The sequence below is a fragment of the Anabrus simplex genome, chromosome 1 (assembly GCF_040414725.1).
Source record: "Anabrus simplex isolate iqAnaSimp1 chromosome 1, ASM4041472v1, whole genome shotgun sequence".
In the NCBI taxonomy this organism is placed as follows: Eukaryota; Metazoa; Arthropoda; class Insecta; order Orthoptera; family Tettigoniidae; genus Anabrus; species Anabrus simplex.
Genome location: NC_090265.1, coordinates 91146824 through 91163566, shown reverse-complemented (window position 1 = coordinate 91163566; position 16743 = coordinate 91146824).

The window sequence follows — 16743 nt, the reverse complement described above, 5'->3', positions numbered from 1 at the left end:
TTGACCGTGTAAATTTATTGAATTTCGTTTCACTGGATAGTCATAGATATAAATATTTGGAAATTAACGGTAGGCGATTTGAGGGTTTCCAATGCGGTAGTGATGATTATTATTTTGAATACATCCACTAAATGGTAGACGTGTGTTGGGAATTATTATATTCTTCCCTAAAACTTCATTGCGCATGCTGAGATCGTGTTTGAGTTGGGGGATTGTTCGTCACGTATATTTATATTCGAGCTCACGTTTTGTAACGAGATAGAGACTTACTGCATTTTTCGACTTGCATTCGTTTGATAGTAAGAGACGTTGTTCCGTGTGTGTTATTAGTCTGACCAAGTTTACAATTGAAATGTCAGAGTTTGTTTGAATTTGCTAGTTCGCCTGATATGCCAGGGGAAGCGTAGTACGGCCCTTTTTCCGCCCGACAGTAGATTTAGGACGTCACATGTTATCCTTGGAGTATACTGATGATGAGACGTCCTAGTTCACGCTCGACGACAGAATTAGGAAGGTATCGTGTACATAGAGATTAGTGTTAGGACGTACAGATTTTAAGTGAGCCCAACGATAGGTCTGGGATGTCAGGTGTACATACTCAAGTCTCAGATTAGATGTTTTTTTGTTGTTGTTGCGAAGTGACCTGGGCGAAGGTAGCATCTACAGTAAAATATGAAATACGAAGAGGGTTAGATCGGTAATAATGAGGCCAACTTGTGCGCAGCTCCAACAGCTGGAAGGTGCTCCCTAAGATATGGGACCTTTATCGGCGAATGAGGGTTGCCCAAACATTGGATGTCGACCTAAGGGTGATTAAATATTTTACTGTAATTATTCATGCGTGTTGAGTTTAAATGACTTCGATATTTTATTTTACGGACTTAATTGTTTTGTCGTTCTGACGCCCGTCTCGTTTTGATAGTGTGCATATTGACACTCAATGTATTAGTGCGAGACTTGAGCTGCGAATGTGATTTCGATTCGTCAGCCAGTAATATATTTTATTTTTCAATCTTTGTCGTTCTTTCATTTATATACGTAGTTGAGTTCGATTTATTGCTAACTTTGTAGGTAGTGCGTTGGGACAAACAATAAGTAGATGGATCTGTAATGGTAGTCATTGTTTTCAAAGGAAAGAATTCCTTAAGTTTGTTGTATTTTTCAATGTGGACTGGTAATTTTATTAAGCGTAACATAACCATTTCTAACCTGAAAATCGGTTTGATAATAATACTTTTCAAGTGATTTACCACTTTTTAATTAACTTCAGTGTTTGGCATTTCTTCTAAATGCGTGATGAATAAGTGTTTCCTGCATTTCGCAGTTTTGTTCCTTCAGAACGATGTAACGTAAGATCCTCGCGGATCATGTTGTTGTTGGTTCCTTCCGAACAGTTGTTTGGGTGATGCACATTTAGCATCGGGATTATTTTATCACTTAAGGGTGTCATGAATGACAAATACACGGTGGAATTTTATTTCAATTGTGAATGATGCTGTTAACTCGTAGTGAACACCATGCTTTCCCATAATATTTCGCAACCTATCCAAAGCAACTGATAGTCAATTTGGTTCGATTAAGGGTCCATTTGGCGGGTGTTCCGTATCCGCAAGGGTATTCGACTGGTGGATAACCTTAATTGAGAGGAAATCAGGCGTTCTATTTGTTGAAAGTCAGATTTTCCACGGATCGTGTGGATTAAATCTCAGTTCTCGCTTGGAGTAATAGGTGCCCGGTTTTCAGGTCTTTCCTTTTTCAGTTTTTCAGTTTCGCTGTCCACTAATTTATTACTTTCTCCGAAGCAACTCTTCGATATTGTAAGAAATAAATCAACGCTATGCAATGTGACTGCGTTTGAAACATTCAATAATAAATGATTTATAATTTTTTTATTTCAAGGATTTATATTAAAATAATAATTTTGTCGTGCCATTTCGAAGCACATATTTGCTCCTCATTTCAAGTAGTTAGGCTCTCTTCTGAACCCCATCTTTTGGTTAAGATCGTGACCGAATTTCTTCCCGCAACGACCCATGATTTAAGAGTTCTATATTGCTCTACTGTAGCAGCTGTGGCCGACCAACGATGGAATGGTAAGTTCAAGGGTTCAGTAAATACCCTCATTCGAATTTACCCATTGGTTAGAAACATTGTCGAATGCGCCTTTGTGGCATGCTTTGAACATAACCATCTTCATTCTTCAGGAGCTCATTAATACGACTGCTTCGGTTAGTTTCTAAATAATATTTCTATCCCACCATCACAATAAGACCTATCTGCGACGGTGTGACGTAAAGCAACTTGTAAATATATATATAATTATTATTAATGTCACTGCAGATCAAATAATACCACAAAAATAATATTCTTGACTTAAGCCCTGCCGGTCCCGTGGTGTAGGGGTAGCGTGCCTGCCACTTACCCGGAGATCCCGGGTTCGATTCCCGGCCAGGTCAGGGATTTTTACCTGGACCTGAGGACTGGTTCCAGGTCCACTCATCCTACATGATTAGAATTGAGGAGCTATCTGACGGTGAGATAGCGGCCTCGGTCTAGAAAGCCAAGAATAACGGCCGAGAGGATTCGTCGTGCTGACCACACGACACCTCGTAATCTGCAGGCCTTCGGGATGAGCAGTGATCACTTGGTAGGCCAAGGCCCTTCAAGGGCTGTAGTGCCATGGGGTCTGTTTTTTTTACTTAAGTCCTACTATATATTTCTACGGTTTCCGACGACTCAGAGGCGTCAGAGTTTTGTCTCCAGGCTGGCGTATTTCATCACCTCAAATAACACCTGACTAAGCCGGGATCAAATCCGATGGGAAGACTTGGGAGAAAGGAGACGAGCTGCTCGACTAAGTGGTATGTTCCCAGCTGTCAGCAGTGGAGAGATGACGTGGAAATACAATGGTCGATGAATACGTTTGAGTTGTGTCCTTAAAAGTAGGAAAGGTCCCGAATATGAAGATAAAGTTGGAATTCAAGAGGACAAAACGTGGGGCAAATATTCGTTTATAGGAAGGGGAGTTAGGGATTGGAATAACTTACCAAGGGAGATGTTCAATACATTTCCGATTTCTTTGCAATCACTTAAGGAAAGGTTAGGAAAACAACAGATAGGGGATCTGCCACCTGGGCGACTGCCGTATATGCAGATCAGTAGTGATTGATTGATTGATTGATTGATTGATTGATTGATTGATTGATTGATTGATTGATTGATTGATTGATTGATTGATTGATTGATTGATTGATTGATTGATTGATTGATGCTTTGGTTTGGAAATCCAGCGGTAAGCCTCTGAGCTTGGCGCCAAAATAACAAACCCTGATCCATTTCAATTTTTATATCATATAATGCCAATTAAAGTTCAGTAAAGGTACACCTGACCTGCATTGTCAGATTCAGGGACAACTTCTTTACACAGACGAAAGGAATGTGAGTGCTGGTTGTAAGAAAGAGTTATACGTTAACTTCGGTATGCGTTACGCTACAGAGATCATGAAGATTGATGGTGAACATCACAGACTTTCAATGAAGACTGCCTTTCTAATAGCCTATGAAAGTGCAATATGAAACACTATAGCCCAGATATCTAACAGCGTCAATGTCATTATAAAATATGAATTGACCAAGGGAGTTCACTCTGAAAATTTGCACAGTTAAATCCCGATACGATTAATTGACATGGTGGCATGCTCAAGTTTGGACTCCAAGTTTGCCTCTCATGCACTTAAAGACGAACATTTACGATTAATTTATCTGATTTGTGCTGGATGGTACGGGCACAGTGTTGGAGAAGTAGTGAAACATGAAAATAAATATATCTAAAACAAAACAAATTGAGTGCAGTCAAACGAGTTCAGGAGATACAGAAAATATTAGATTAGTAGATGAAGTCTTAATAACTAACGATGGGAGATGTAAGGCGGGCCTAAAATGCAGACTAGCACAAACAAGGGAGGCCTTGCTTAAGAAAATAAATTACCGGGCGAGTTGGCCGTGCGGTTAGGAGCGCGCAGCTGTGAGCTCGCATCCGGGAGATAGTGGGTTCGAATCCCACTGTCGGCAGCCCTGAATATGGTTTTCCGTGGTTTCCCATTTTCATACCAGGCAAATGCTGGGGCTGTACCTTAATTAAGGCCACGGCCGCTTCCTTCCCATTCCTGGGCCTTTCCCGTCCCATCGTCGCCATAAGACCTATCTGTGTCGGTGCGACGTAAAGCAAAATAGCATTAAAAAAAAGAAATTTGCTCACTTCGAACATTGATATACGAATTAGAAGTATGATTTTGAAGACTTTTGTCTGGAGCGTGGCATTGTATGGAACTGAAACATGAATGATAAGTAGCTCAGAAAGAACGATAATAGAAGCTTTCGAAATATAGTTTTACAAAAGAATGCTGGTGAGATGGGCTGGTCGAATCAGAAATGATGAGGTATTGAATTAAATTAGTGACAAGAGAACGATTTGGTGAAATTTGAAAAGAAGAAGAGATAAATTTAGGACACATCTTAAGACACCTAGTACTTGTTTAGTTGTTTTCTTGAGGAACGTGTAGGCGGTAAGGTCGGTAGTATGAATATGACAAGGAGATTATAGTAGATGTAGGATGTAGTGGCTACACGGGAGAAGGCGGTGTGGAGAGCTGCATCAAATCATTCAATTAACTGTTGACCCAAACAGCAGCAACAACATGTCAAAATAATTTCTGGAGAATCTGTATCTCGTAATATGATTCTGGTACTGTCCCCACCGCCCTGGAATAGCAAGCCTGCCTCTCACCCAGAGATTCGGGTTTAATTCCCGACCAGGTCAAGTGTTTTTACCTGGATCTGAGGACCGGTTCGAGGTACACGCACCCTACGTGAAAAAAACAATATTGTGGAGATATCTGCCAGTGAAGATGGCCACCCTTTATTAAGAATGGGCAACCGCTGAAGAAGAAGAAGAAGATCCTGATCTTAGTTAAGTAAAAGTATTAAAATACGAAGTATACGGAATGCTGTCCTCGCTATTTATCTGGCCGCATGTGAAACCTATTCTGAAGCCCGCTCACTAAAAACTGACTGACTGCAGACTGGCTTATGCTATACACTATCACGGACGGTCTGTCATCGTACATTTTACCAAGAAAGACATTTTACATTAGATCTTGTTGAAATTTTGAATGATGATGAATTAAGTGTAGAAACATGAACCGATAGTACAGAATTTGAATCTTCCATCTCTCTTGTGCTAAAGAGTTTTTCCACTCGAAACAGACCAATTATTCAAAACAGTGCACCAAAAAGTTGTAGCTGTCAGTTTGCATTCGGGAGATAGTGGGTTCCAAATGGGTTCCTACCCTACTGTCGGGAGGCAGCCCTAAACATGATTTTCCTTTATTTCCTATTTGCACACAAAGCAAATGCTAGGACTGTACCTTTAGTAAGGCCACGGCCGCTTCCTTTCCACTCCTAGCCCTTTCCTCACCCATCGTCGCCATAAGACATATCTGTGTCAGTGTGACGTAAAGAAAATTATAAAAAATGTGTATAAATATTGTTTATAAATGCTGGCATAGTTTAAGAAATAGCCATGGTGCTGTTGTTTTTAGTGATGGAAACGGTCTGTCTGCATATGCACTTTGCTCTGTAGGTGTCACTGATCACGTAATCGATCAGGGTTATTGAGTGACAACTTTCTCTTATTAAGCTAGATGAAAAACACTTGTCAATACAGTGTTATTCCGTGTGACACTGAGAGCGAAAGGACTTTCCACTCTATTGTTCTTAGAGAAACAAAGCCAAAGAAATAGGAAGTGAACATAACGGGTCAATGCCAATTTATTAACATAATAGGTCTGGACCTGTAACGTAGCATATTTCTCCGAACAATACACATTGGCCATTCGGCGTATTTCTGTTCTTGCTACTGTGTTTGGGGTACATAATTACGTCCATACTGGTACTATGACGGTCTTGAAAGTGCCTGTAAATATACTGCAGCATGTCTTCGCTTTTAAGCACTCATATTACCTATCTACTGTGCTGGAATTCAATCCCGCAACCTTGAATACAGAAAAGGAATATCCAAACCGTTACACTACACTAAACGTTGCATAGATAACTATCAAACTAGAGGGAGTTCAACGCCGAGCAGAACGGCTAATTGCTCAACACGGTCATTTAAATACCGCTAGGTCACTGCCCCAATAACAGCTCCCTGTAAACAAAAGTACTTATTCAGAGGTGCCAACTAACACGGGTTGTCCGTAATTATTCCAGATTTCATCTCACGATTACGGCATTACGATCAAAGGGAAAATAATTACGGAAAAGCGACATTATCTCGAAAAGACCCAATTTCTACGGGGGGGAAAAAAGAAAGAAGGAAAGATGTTCGTTCAATCCTTTCCAACATTTCTGATCAACCCTCCTCGTTTGAATGCTTGTGAGTTGGCAACGCTACTTATTCGATCCCTTTAGCTACCCATAGGCCCAAGCGTTGTGAAATTCGTTATGTGGATGAAGGAGCTACTCTCCTCCAGTACGCATCTTCAAGTACTGTTGTATCTATAGAATTGGGGACCCTGTTAACCTACACTGAAGAGCATCTGCTGCATACGAAACAAGTGTTTTATCGCTGAATTAACAGGTAGTGTGCAAATGTTATTGTATGATATGATATACTTCAGAATGAATTGTTGTCGGGAAGGGAAAAGGGGTATCATTATCGAGAAGGGAGGCATGCTTTGGGCTTGACTCGAAACTTTTCTGAGGGACGGGGGGTTATTACTGATAACCCATTTCAAAGGTTGGCACCTCTGCTTATTGCTTTTTTGAGAAAATCCCTCGTAGGTTACATTCATATCAACCCTCAAAGAGGTCGAGGTGTGTCCCTTTTCCCTCCACTTGCTATGGAATGAACTCTCACCACAGAAAAAAGAAATTCCTATCGAAAATTTTGTAGCGAGGTAAAAATAAGTAACCTTCTGTACATAACGTAATTGTCTACGTTTGTGAATGTTCAATATGCGTGGGAGGAAGAATGAATGTTCATAATTATAATCCCGAGTGTGTGAGACAGTAAATGCGTATGAATGAACCGGCCTAGCTGAAGTATACGCGCGGATCCACGTCTGGCTGAGAATAATTACTTGACAATATACAACAGATCCTATGAACATTATGTAAACATGCAAATACAGTAATTGCATATAAATGCATTTCGTAGCATATTATGGTAATTATTTAATACTAGCGAATGTACCCGTGCTTCGCTACGGTATTCTACATTGTATTCGAATATCGAAGTAAATAGTGTGCATGTAGTAAATAAGATTGTTTTAAAATTGCATGTCTCTTAGCGTTATCCGAGAAAGAGCATGGGGAGGTCCCCGTACGTTGTTTCCAATGTAAAGTGTTTGTTATGGATTTGTGATATAACGGCAGGCTCACTTGCCTACTGCCATTCGCAATCGAGTTGGGAAGTTTACATTATAATTGCAGGCCCCATTGCCTACTATGCGCACAGAATCGATTTGGGGAGTTTTCGTTAAAATGGCTGCCCCCCTTTCCTACTTCCAGACAGATTACAGTTTTTATTATAATGGCAGGCAATTACCCTACTATCACTCGAAATTGAGTTGTGCAGTTATCATTATAATGCCAGGCCCATTTTCCTACTTCCAGCCAGCTTACTGCCAGTCACACCAAGTTGGTGAGTTTCCATCAAAATAGCAGGCCACTATGCCTAATACCAGTCACATTTTACATGAGGACATTTCTTTATAATGGCGGGCACCCTTGCCTACTGCCAAACACAATCGGGTAGGGGAGTTTTAAACAAAACTGCATGCTCACTTGCCTTCTGCAAGTCAAATCGAGAAGTGAACTATTCATTACAATTGTAGACCTTCCTTACTAATGACAGTTACACAGGAGTTGGAGAAGGAACCCTTTCATACTGCCAGTCAAAGTATGACACACAAAGTCGGTGTGGGGAGTACTGATTACAATAGCAGACCAACCCTTTCTCGATCACTACAAATCGACATACGAAAGTATATGCGTGTTTACAATATTGAAGACCTTCATTTACAGATTAACTGCTACTAAACGTACGTCATATCGACAAAGGATTATACCATAAGACACGCCGGATTTAGTGGCCTAAATGGCTGGTCCTATGATATGTCATCTATTCTTGGGTCAGATTGAGTTAGAAACGTGGAACAGGGTAACGTTCTTGTAAGATTATCTCACATTACATTACTTTTCGGATAATTATGTGACAGCTACATACATAGCATTTGGCTGATATATGGCTACTGGGTGGGCCAATTTTCGTGAAGAGTTTGATGATTCTGTATTTCATATAAGTAATCGAAGGTATGAATTATGCATGTGAAAATTCCAAATTGACTTAACATCCATTAATAGAGAAAAATCAAACGTAAAAGGGATACAGATACGGCAAAAAGTCATAAGACCAAGGTTGTAGATCATTCCAAATTGAACGGAGATCGTGCAATCTGTTATGTGATAGGAATTTCCGAAGGTCTGCACCATCATTAAAATTGCCTGCATATTTCGATATTCTTCGGGGATAAAAAGTGAAAAATGTAATGATCTTGGATGTTTTCCGTTCGTTACAGGATAAAACGTATAATTTTGGCAGTTTCAATTATCTTCTTTTTCTTCTGGCAGATTATGCCGAAATCTGGATTTTGGGCGAGGCGGGTAAAAATTAGGACTTTCAGGAAACTAAACGAAAAATTATGCAGATGGTCATTATTACCCCTTAAACGGAAAGCTGTACGAAAATTTCGCCAAAATAGTCAGTGTAGAGGCACATAGTCGTTACGATTTGATTTATATAGATAAGGAATCTGCTCCATGTAAAACACCTTTTTGGCTATGTCCGCTGGACTTAACCTGCAAAACTGACCATTCATGATATCTCCCTTATTAATCCTCCTGACGAAAAAATGCACATGAAAAAAAGGTTTAGAGGTAGAATTCCATCACGCTTGGTCGATTTCCAGTCAGGTTGGTCTTGTTCTGTATATATTGTGGAAGAGTAAAATCACCATTTCGGTTCCCTATAAACCGCCAGTCCATTCCGGAACATGAAATGTTATTTACGTTTAAAACCTACCTTTGGACAGGTGGATGCTAAATATGAATTTTGGTTCGAATGTCTTCAGTAGTTTTCAAGTTGTAAGGAATACGCTTTACACGCACCCGCTCGTGAGTTAAGTCCGTTGGGACTTGTACAAAAAAACGGTCCGTTAATGATATCTCCCTTATTAATCCTCGTATCGAAATGATGCACATGAGAAAAAAGGTTTAGAAAAAAATTTCTACCAAGGCAGGTAGATTTAAATTAACGTTGGTTGTGTATATTTTGTGGAAGTGCAAAATCACTGTTTCGGTTTCGTATAAACCCCCAGTCAGTTCAGGGATTTAGAAACAATATTTGCCCTAAAACCTATCAAGGACAGGTGTATTCTAAATATGAGTATTGGTGGGAATACATCCAGTAGTTTGTAGCACTCGCGTACATACGGCATAATTAAGGAAGAAAATAATACAGTTAAGAGAGTTGAAAGTAATAGAAAATGGATTATAACTGAGGACAGCCGGATAACGACAAATATGTAAATGCTTAGTTAATGTATTGGAAAATCAAATGACCCTCAATAAATTATGCTAGTGTGAGTTATGGATATAATAAAGCGGTAACAGAGGAGAAATTTAGGTCCAGTGATTCCTAGGTAAACAAAAAATAAGAAGATGACTAATGGTGTTATTACTTAATCTATTCGAAGGCGGTTATAACATCCAACGATATTCCGCCAATATCCCGCAGATAGGCCGATTGACGCCTCTCTTGCCTTCTACCCAAGGAACAACCACGAATTTAAAAGCATGATGAGGAAAATGGCAAAACGTTACTTCCCTGCTGGCATGCAGTCAGAGACGTTGCCATGGTAACCTGTAGGTTCGTTGTCGGTCTGTCGGTCACTCAATGCAGAGCATGGTACCAGCAGAAAATTGTAAATTTCTCCGTCATGTAAAGAGTAAGGTAAATTATGAACATAACGAAAGTTGTTTATAATAAAGAGACGTTTCACGTACGGTAAACGAAGCTTACAGAAAATCAATAGTATAAGAGAAAATGGAGGAAAACCATTCTGGTTTTCCTATAAACCCCCCGTCTATTGAAAGATTTTAAAATGATATGCATATTGAAACCTTCCACGGGAGGACTATACTCTATATATGAAGTTCGGTTGAGATCTATCCAGCCGTGTCTACGTGATGGTCGAAAAACCATTCTGGTTTTCCTAAAAAAAAACCGACAATTCAAAGATTTTGAAAGGATATGCATATCGAAACCTTCCCCGGGAGGAGTATACTCTAAATATGAAATTTGTTTGAGATCTATCCAGCCGTTTCGACGCGATGGTGGAAAAACCATTCTGGTTTTCCTATAAACCCCCCGTGTATTCAAAGATTTTAAAATGATATGCATATCGAAACCTTCCCCGGGATGAGTATACTCTAAATATGAAGTTTGTTTGAGATCTATCCAGCCGTTTCGACGCGATGGTGGAAAAACCATTCTGGTTTTCCTATAAACGCCCCGTGTATTCAAAGATTTTAAAATGATATGCATATCGAAACCTTCCCGGGGAGGAGTATACTCTAAATATGAAATTTGGTTGAGATCTATCCGGCCGTTTCGACGTGGTGGTGGAAAAACCATTCTGGTTTTCCTATAAACCCCCGTCTATTCAAAGATTTTAAAATGATATGCATATCGAAACCTTCCCCGGGAGGAGTATACTCTAAATATGAAGTTTAGTTGAGATTTATCGAGCCGTTTCGACGTGATGGTGCAAAAACCATTCTGGTTTTCCTATAAACCCCCAGTGTATTCAAAGATTTTAAAGTGATATGCATATCGAAACCTTCCCCGGGAGGAGTATACTCTAAATATGAAGTTTGGTTGAGATCTATCCAGCCGTTTCGACGTGATGGTGGAAAAACCATTCTGGTTTTCCTATAAACCCCCGTCTATTCAAAGATTTTAAAATGATATGCATATCGAAACCTCCCCCGGGAGGAGTATACTCTGAATATGAAGTTTGGTTGAGATCTATCCAGCCGTTTCGACGTGATGGTGGAAAAACCATTCTGGTTTTCCTATAAACCCCCGTGTATTCAAAGATTTTAAAATGATATGCATATCGAAACCTTCCCCGGGATGAGTATACTCTAAATTTGAAATTTGGTTGAGATCTATCCAGCCGTTTCGACGTGATGGTGAAAAAACCATTCTGGTTTTCCTATAAACCCCCCGTGTATTCAAAGATTTTAAAATGATATACATATCGAAACCTTCCCCGGGAAGAGTATACTCTAAATATGAAATTTGGTGAGATCTATCCGGCCGTTTCGACGTGATGGTGGAAAAACCATTCTCGTTTTCCTGTAAGCCCCCGTCTATTCAAAGATTTTAAAATGATTTGCATATCGAAACCTTCCCCGGGATGAGTATACTCTAAATATGAAGTTTAGTTGAGATCTATCGAGCCGTTTCGAGATGATGGTGGAAAAACCATTCTGGTTTTCCTATAAACCCCCGTCTATTCAAAGATTTTAAAATGTTATGCATATCGAAACCTTCCCCGGGATGAGTATACTCTAAATATGAAATTTGGTTGAGATCTATCCAGCCGTTTCGACGTGATGGTGGAAAAACCATTCTCGTTTTCCTATAAACCCCCCGTGTATTCAAAGATTTTAAAATGATATGCATATCGAAACCTTCCCCGGGAGGAGTATACTCTAAATATGAAATTTGGTTGAGATCTATCCAGCCGTTTCGACGTGATGGTGGAAAAACCATTCTGGTTTTCCTATAAACCCCCGTATATTCAAATATTTTAAAATGATATGCATATCGAAACCTTCCCCGGGAGGAGTATACTCTAAATATGATATTTGGTTGAGATCTATCCAGCCGTTTCGACGTGATGGCGGAAAAACCATTCTGGTTTTTTATAAACCCCCGTGTATTCAAAGATTTTAAAATGATATGCATATCGAAACCTTCCCCGGGAGGAGTATACTCTAAATATGAAATTTGGTTGAGATCTATCCAACCGTTTCGACGTGATAGTGGAAAAACCATTCTGGTTTTCCTATAAACCCCCCGTGTATTCAAAGATTTTAAAGTGATATGCATATCGAAACCTTCCCCGGGAGGAGTATACTCTAAATATGAAGTTTGGTTGAGATCTATCCAGCCGTTTCGACGTGATGGTGGAAAAACCATTCTGGTTTTCCTATAAACCCCCCGTGTATTCAAAGATTTCAAAATGATATGCATATCGAAACCTCCCCCGGGAGGAGTATACTCTAAATATGAAGTTTGGTTGAGATCTATCCAGCCGTTTCGACGTGATGGTGGAAAAACCATTCTGGTTTTCCTATAAACCCCCGTGTATTCAAAGATTTTAAAATGATATGCATATCGAAACCTTCCCCGAGATGAGTATACTCTAAATTTGAAATTTGGTTGAGATCTATCCAGCCGTTTCGACGTGATGGTGGAAAAACCATTCTGGTTTTCCTATAAACCCCCCGTGTATTCAAAGATTTTAAAATGATATACATATCGAAACCTTCGCCGGGAAGAGTATACTCTAAATATGAAGTTTGGTTGAGATCTATCCAGCCGTTTCGACGTGATGGTGGGAAAACCATACTGGTTTCCGTATAAACCCCCCGTGTATTCAAAGATTTTAAAATGATATGCATATCGAAACCTTCCCCGGGATGAGTATACTCTAAATATGAAATTTGGTTGAGATCTATCCAGCCGTTTCGACGTGATGGTGGAAAAACCATGCTGGTTTTCCTATAAACCCCCCGTGTATTCAAAGATTTTAAAATGATATGCATATCGAAACCTTCCCCGGGATGAGTATACTCTAAATATGAAATTTGGTTGAGATCTATCCAGCCGTTTCGACGTGATGGTGGAAAAACCATTCTGGTTTTCCGATAAACCCCCCGTGTATTCAAAGATTTTAAAATGATATGCATATCGAAACCTTCCCCGGGATGAGTATACTCTAAATATGAAGTTTGGTTGAGATCTATCCAGCCGTTTCGACGTGATGGTGGAAAAACCATTGTGGTTTTCCTATAAACCCCCGTCTATTCAAAGATTTTAAAATGATATGCATATCGAAACCTTCCCCGGGATGAGTATACTCTAAATATGAAATTTGGTTGAGATCTATCCAGCCGTTTCGACGTGATGGTGGAAAAATCATTCTGGTTTTCCTATAAACCCCCCGTGTATTCAAAGATTTTAAAATGATATGCATATCGAAACCTTCCCCGGGAGGAGTATACTCTAAATACGAAGTTTGGTTGAGATCTATCCAGCCGATTCGACGTGATGGTGGCAAAACCATTCTGGTTTTCCTATAAACCCCCCGTGTATTCAAAGATTTTAAAATGATATGCATGTCGAAACCTTCCTCGGGAGGAGTATACTCTAAATATGAAGTTTGGTTGAGATCTATCCAGCCGTTTCGACGTGATGGTGGAAAAACCATTCTGGTTTTCCTATAAACCCCCCGTGTATTCAAAGATTTTAAAATGATATGCATATCGGAACCTTCCCCGGGATGAGTATACTCTAAATATGAAGTTTGGTTGAGATCTATCCAGCCGTTTCGACGTGATGGTGGAACAGACAAACAGACAAACAGACAAACAGATACAATTTTATTTATATAGACTACAATCAATCAATCAATCAATCAATCAATCAATCAATCAATCAATCAATCAATCAATCAATCAATCAATCAATCAATCAATCAATCAATCGATCAATCAATCAATCAATCAATCAGTCACTACTGATCTGCATTTAGGACAGTCTCCCACGTAGCAGATTCCCTATCTGTTGTTTCCTAGCCTTTTCTTAAATGATTTCAAAGAAATTGGAAATGTATTGTACACATTCCTTGGTAAGTTATTCCAATCCCAATTCACCATTTCGTAATTCGCCAATTCGTAATTTTAAATGGGGAGGGAGGGATGTATGTGGGTCTATGCCCTTTCTCCATTCACCATCCCTGAATTTTATCCATAATTTGTGAAAAAGAAATAACGTATATTTAATGAAACCTTCAGTACATAATGTAATTTTCTACGTGTGTGAATGTTCAGAATGCGTGGGAGGACGGATGAAAGATTATAATTATGACCTCGAGTGTGTGAGACTGTATGTGGGTATGAATGAACCGACCTAGCTGAAGTATAAATAAATAAATAAATAAATAAATAAATAAATAAATAAATAGACATGTGTGTCCGTATATTTCACCTTACAGGCAAAACTACGCATTGCAGACCACTGGTGTGTTTGTGTGGTAGTAGCCACAAGTTTCCCATCGTGCACTATGGTGGTGGTGTGGTAGATATGGGGGATTAAAGTGACCAACTACATACACAAATAGACGTGAGTGTTTGTGTATTTCACCTTGCAGCCACAAGTATCCATTGAGGACCACTGGCGTTTGTGGTAGTAGCCTCAAGTCTCACATCATACACTATGGTGGTTTCGTGTCTGTAGCTGTGGTGGTGTGGGAGATGTTGGGGTTGAAAGTGGCCTACTAATAAACGTGTGTGTTCGTATAGTTCACCTTGCACCCACAACTATACATCGCAGACCACTGGTTATTATGTGTGGTGGTAAACTCAAGTCTCCGGTCGTACACTATAGTCAGTGGTTGGGGTTGAAATTGATCCACTATATATAAAAGTAGACTCGTGTGTCCGTATATTTCACTTTGCAGCCACAAATAACCACCGTAGATCACTGTTGATTGTGTGTGGTATTAGCCTCGAGTCTCCCGTCGTGCACTATGGTGGTTGCGTGTCTGTAGCTGTGGTGATGTGGTAGATATGGGGGTTGAAATCGGCCAACTATATAAAAAAATGGACGTGTGTGTGTGTGTCCTTATATTTCACCTTGCAGCCACAACTATCCGTCTTAGACAACTGGTCTTTGTGTGAGGTAGTAGCCTGAAGTCTTCCGTCATGCATGTAGTGGTTCTGTATCGGTAGCTGTGGCGGTGTGGGAAATGTGAGGGTTGAACGTGGCCAACTGTATATATAAATAGACGTGTGTGATCGTAATTTTACTTTGCAGCCACAAATACCCATCGTAAACCACTGGAGGTTGTGTGTGGTTGTGTGTGGTACTAGCCTCGAGTCTCCCATAGGGCACTATAGTTCTTGTGAGTCGGTGGCTGTGGTGGTGTGGGAGATGTGGGGCTTTGAATGTGGCCGAAATATTATTATTATTATTAAAGCGTCTTTATTGTGGCGAAGTTAGGGCTCCCGGCCCTTTCTTACGCTTAACCACTTCATGTATATACAATGTATATTTTACATAAAATTTAAACATATGAAATCTTTACAACCTAAAGTATAACTAAAGCAACTTAAGTATCACTAACTAAACTAAGGTGAGTAAAGTATAACTAAATTATATACAGGAACACATTGCAATAAACAACCATATTCACTCTCATTCATGCATCCCATTCACACTCAAGAAAGACTGGAAGTGCTTAAAAGATGACGCTGGCAAAGGATTTTAAATGTTGTCTTAGATTTAGCTTCCCTGATGTCATTGGGGAGTTCATTCCACCAGCTCGTGGCGGTGATAGTGAACGATCTGTTGTAGGTTGCGGTTCGATGCACAGGAATTTCTAGCGTACAGCCTGACCGGGTATTGAACAGGTGCAGGGAACTAAGGTAGCGAAATCTGGTGGATAGGTAAGGAGGAGTGTTTTCAGAAAGCACTTGATACACCAAAGTAGTTGCGTGGAGTCTACGTCTGTCATTCAGTCGTAACCAAGATAATTGTGTATAGAATGGGGATACATGGGCGTATGGTTGTATGTCGAATGCATACCTGATGCATGCATTTTGGGCACGTTGCAGTCTCATGCTTTGCTCGTTATTGATATCAATAAAAACTGTACCACAGTATTCGAGAATTGGAAACAAGAGTGATTGAATGAGCTTTATTTTCAAGGACCGAGGAAATATATTTTTAAACCGCTTCAGAGGATGCAGGCTTTGATATACTTTTGGCACACTTTCATCACATGTTGCGACCAGTTTAATGTTTCGCTTATAGCCACACCAAGATTCATAACTGTTTCACAAAATGGAATAATGGTATTGTTTAGTGCTACAGGAGGAATTTCGTATTGTTTTAAGACGTGTAAGTTTTTTGAAGTACCAATGATTATTGCTTGCGTTTTAAGAGGATTAATTTTGAGATTGTTACTCAATGCAAAATTACTTATGAGACTTAAATCAGCATTAACTTTTTCTACAGCACTCTGAATTTTATCAGTTCTTGAGTGGTAGTAGATCTGCAGATCATCAGCATAAAGATGATACTTACAATGTGTAATCGATTTGGCAACATCGTGTAAGTAAATTGCAAACAGCAATGGTCCAAGTACAGACCCTTGAGGGACACCGAAAGGTTTGTTAAGCCACTCAGATCTGCTATTATTTACTTTGACACACTGACGGCGATTTTTGAGGTACGAACTGAAAAAGTTTATTGCCGTCTTGCTGAAATTTAATGAATCCAATTTTGAAAGTAGCAGTTGAGGAACAACAGTATCAAAAACA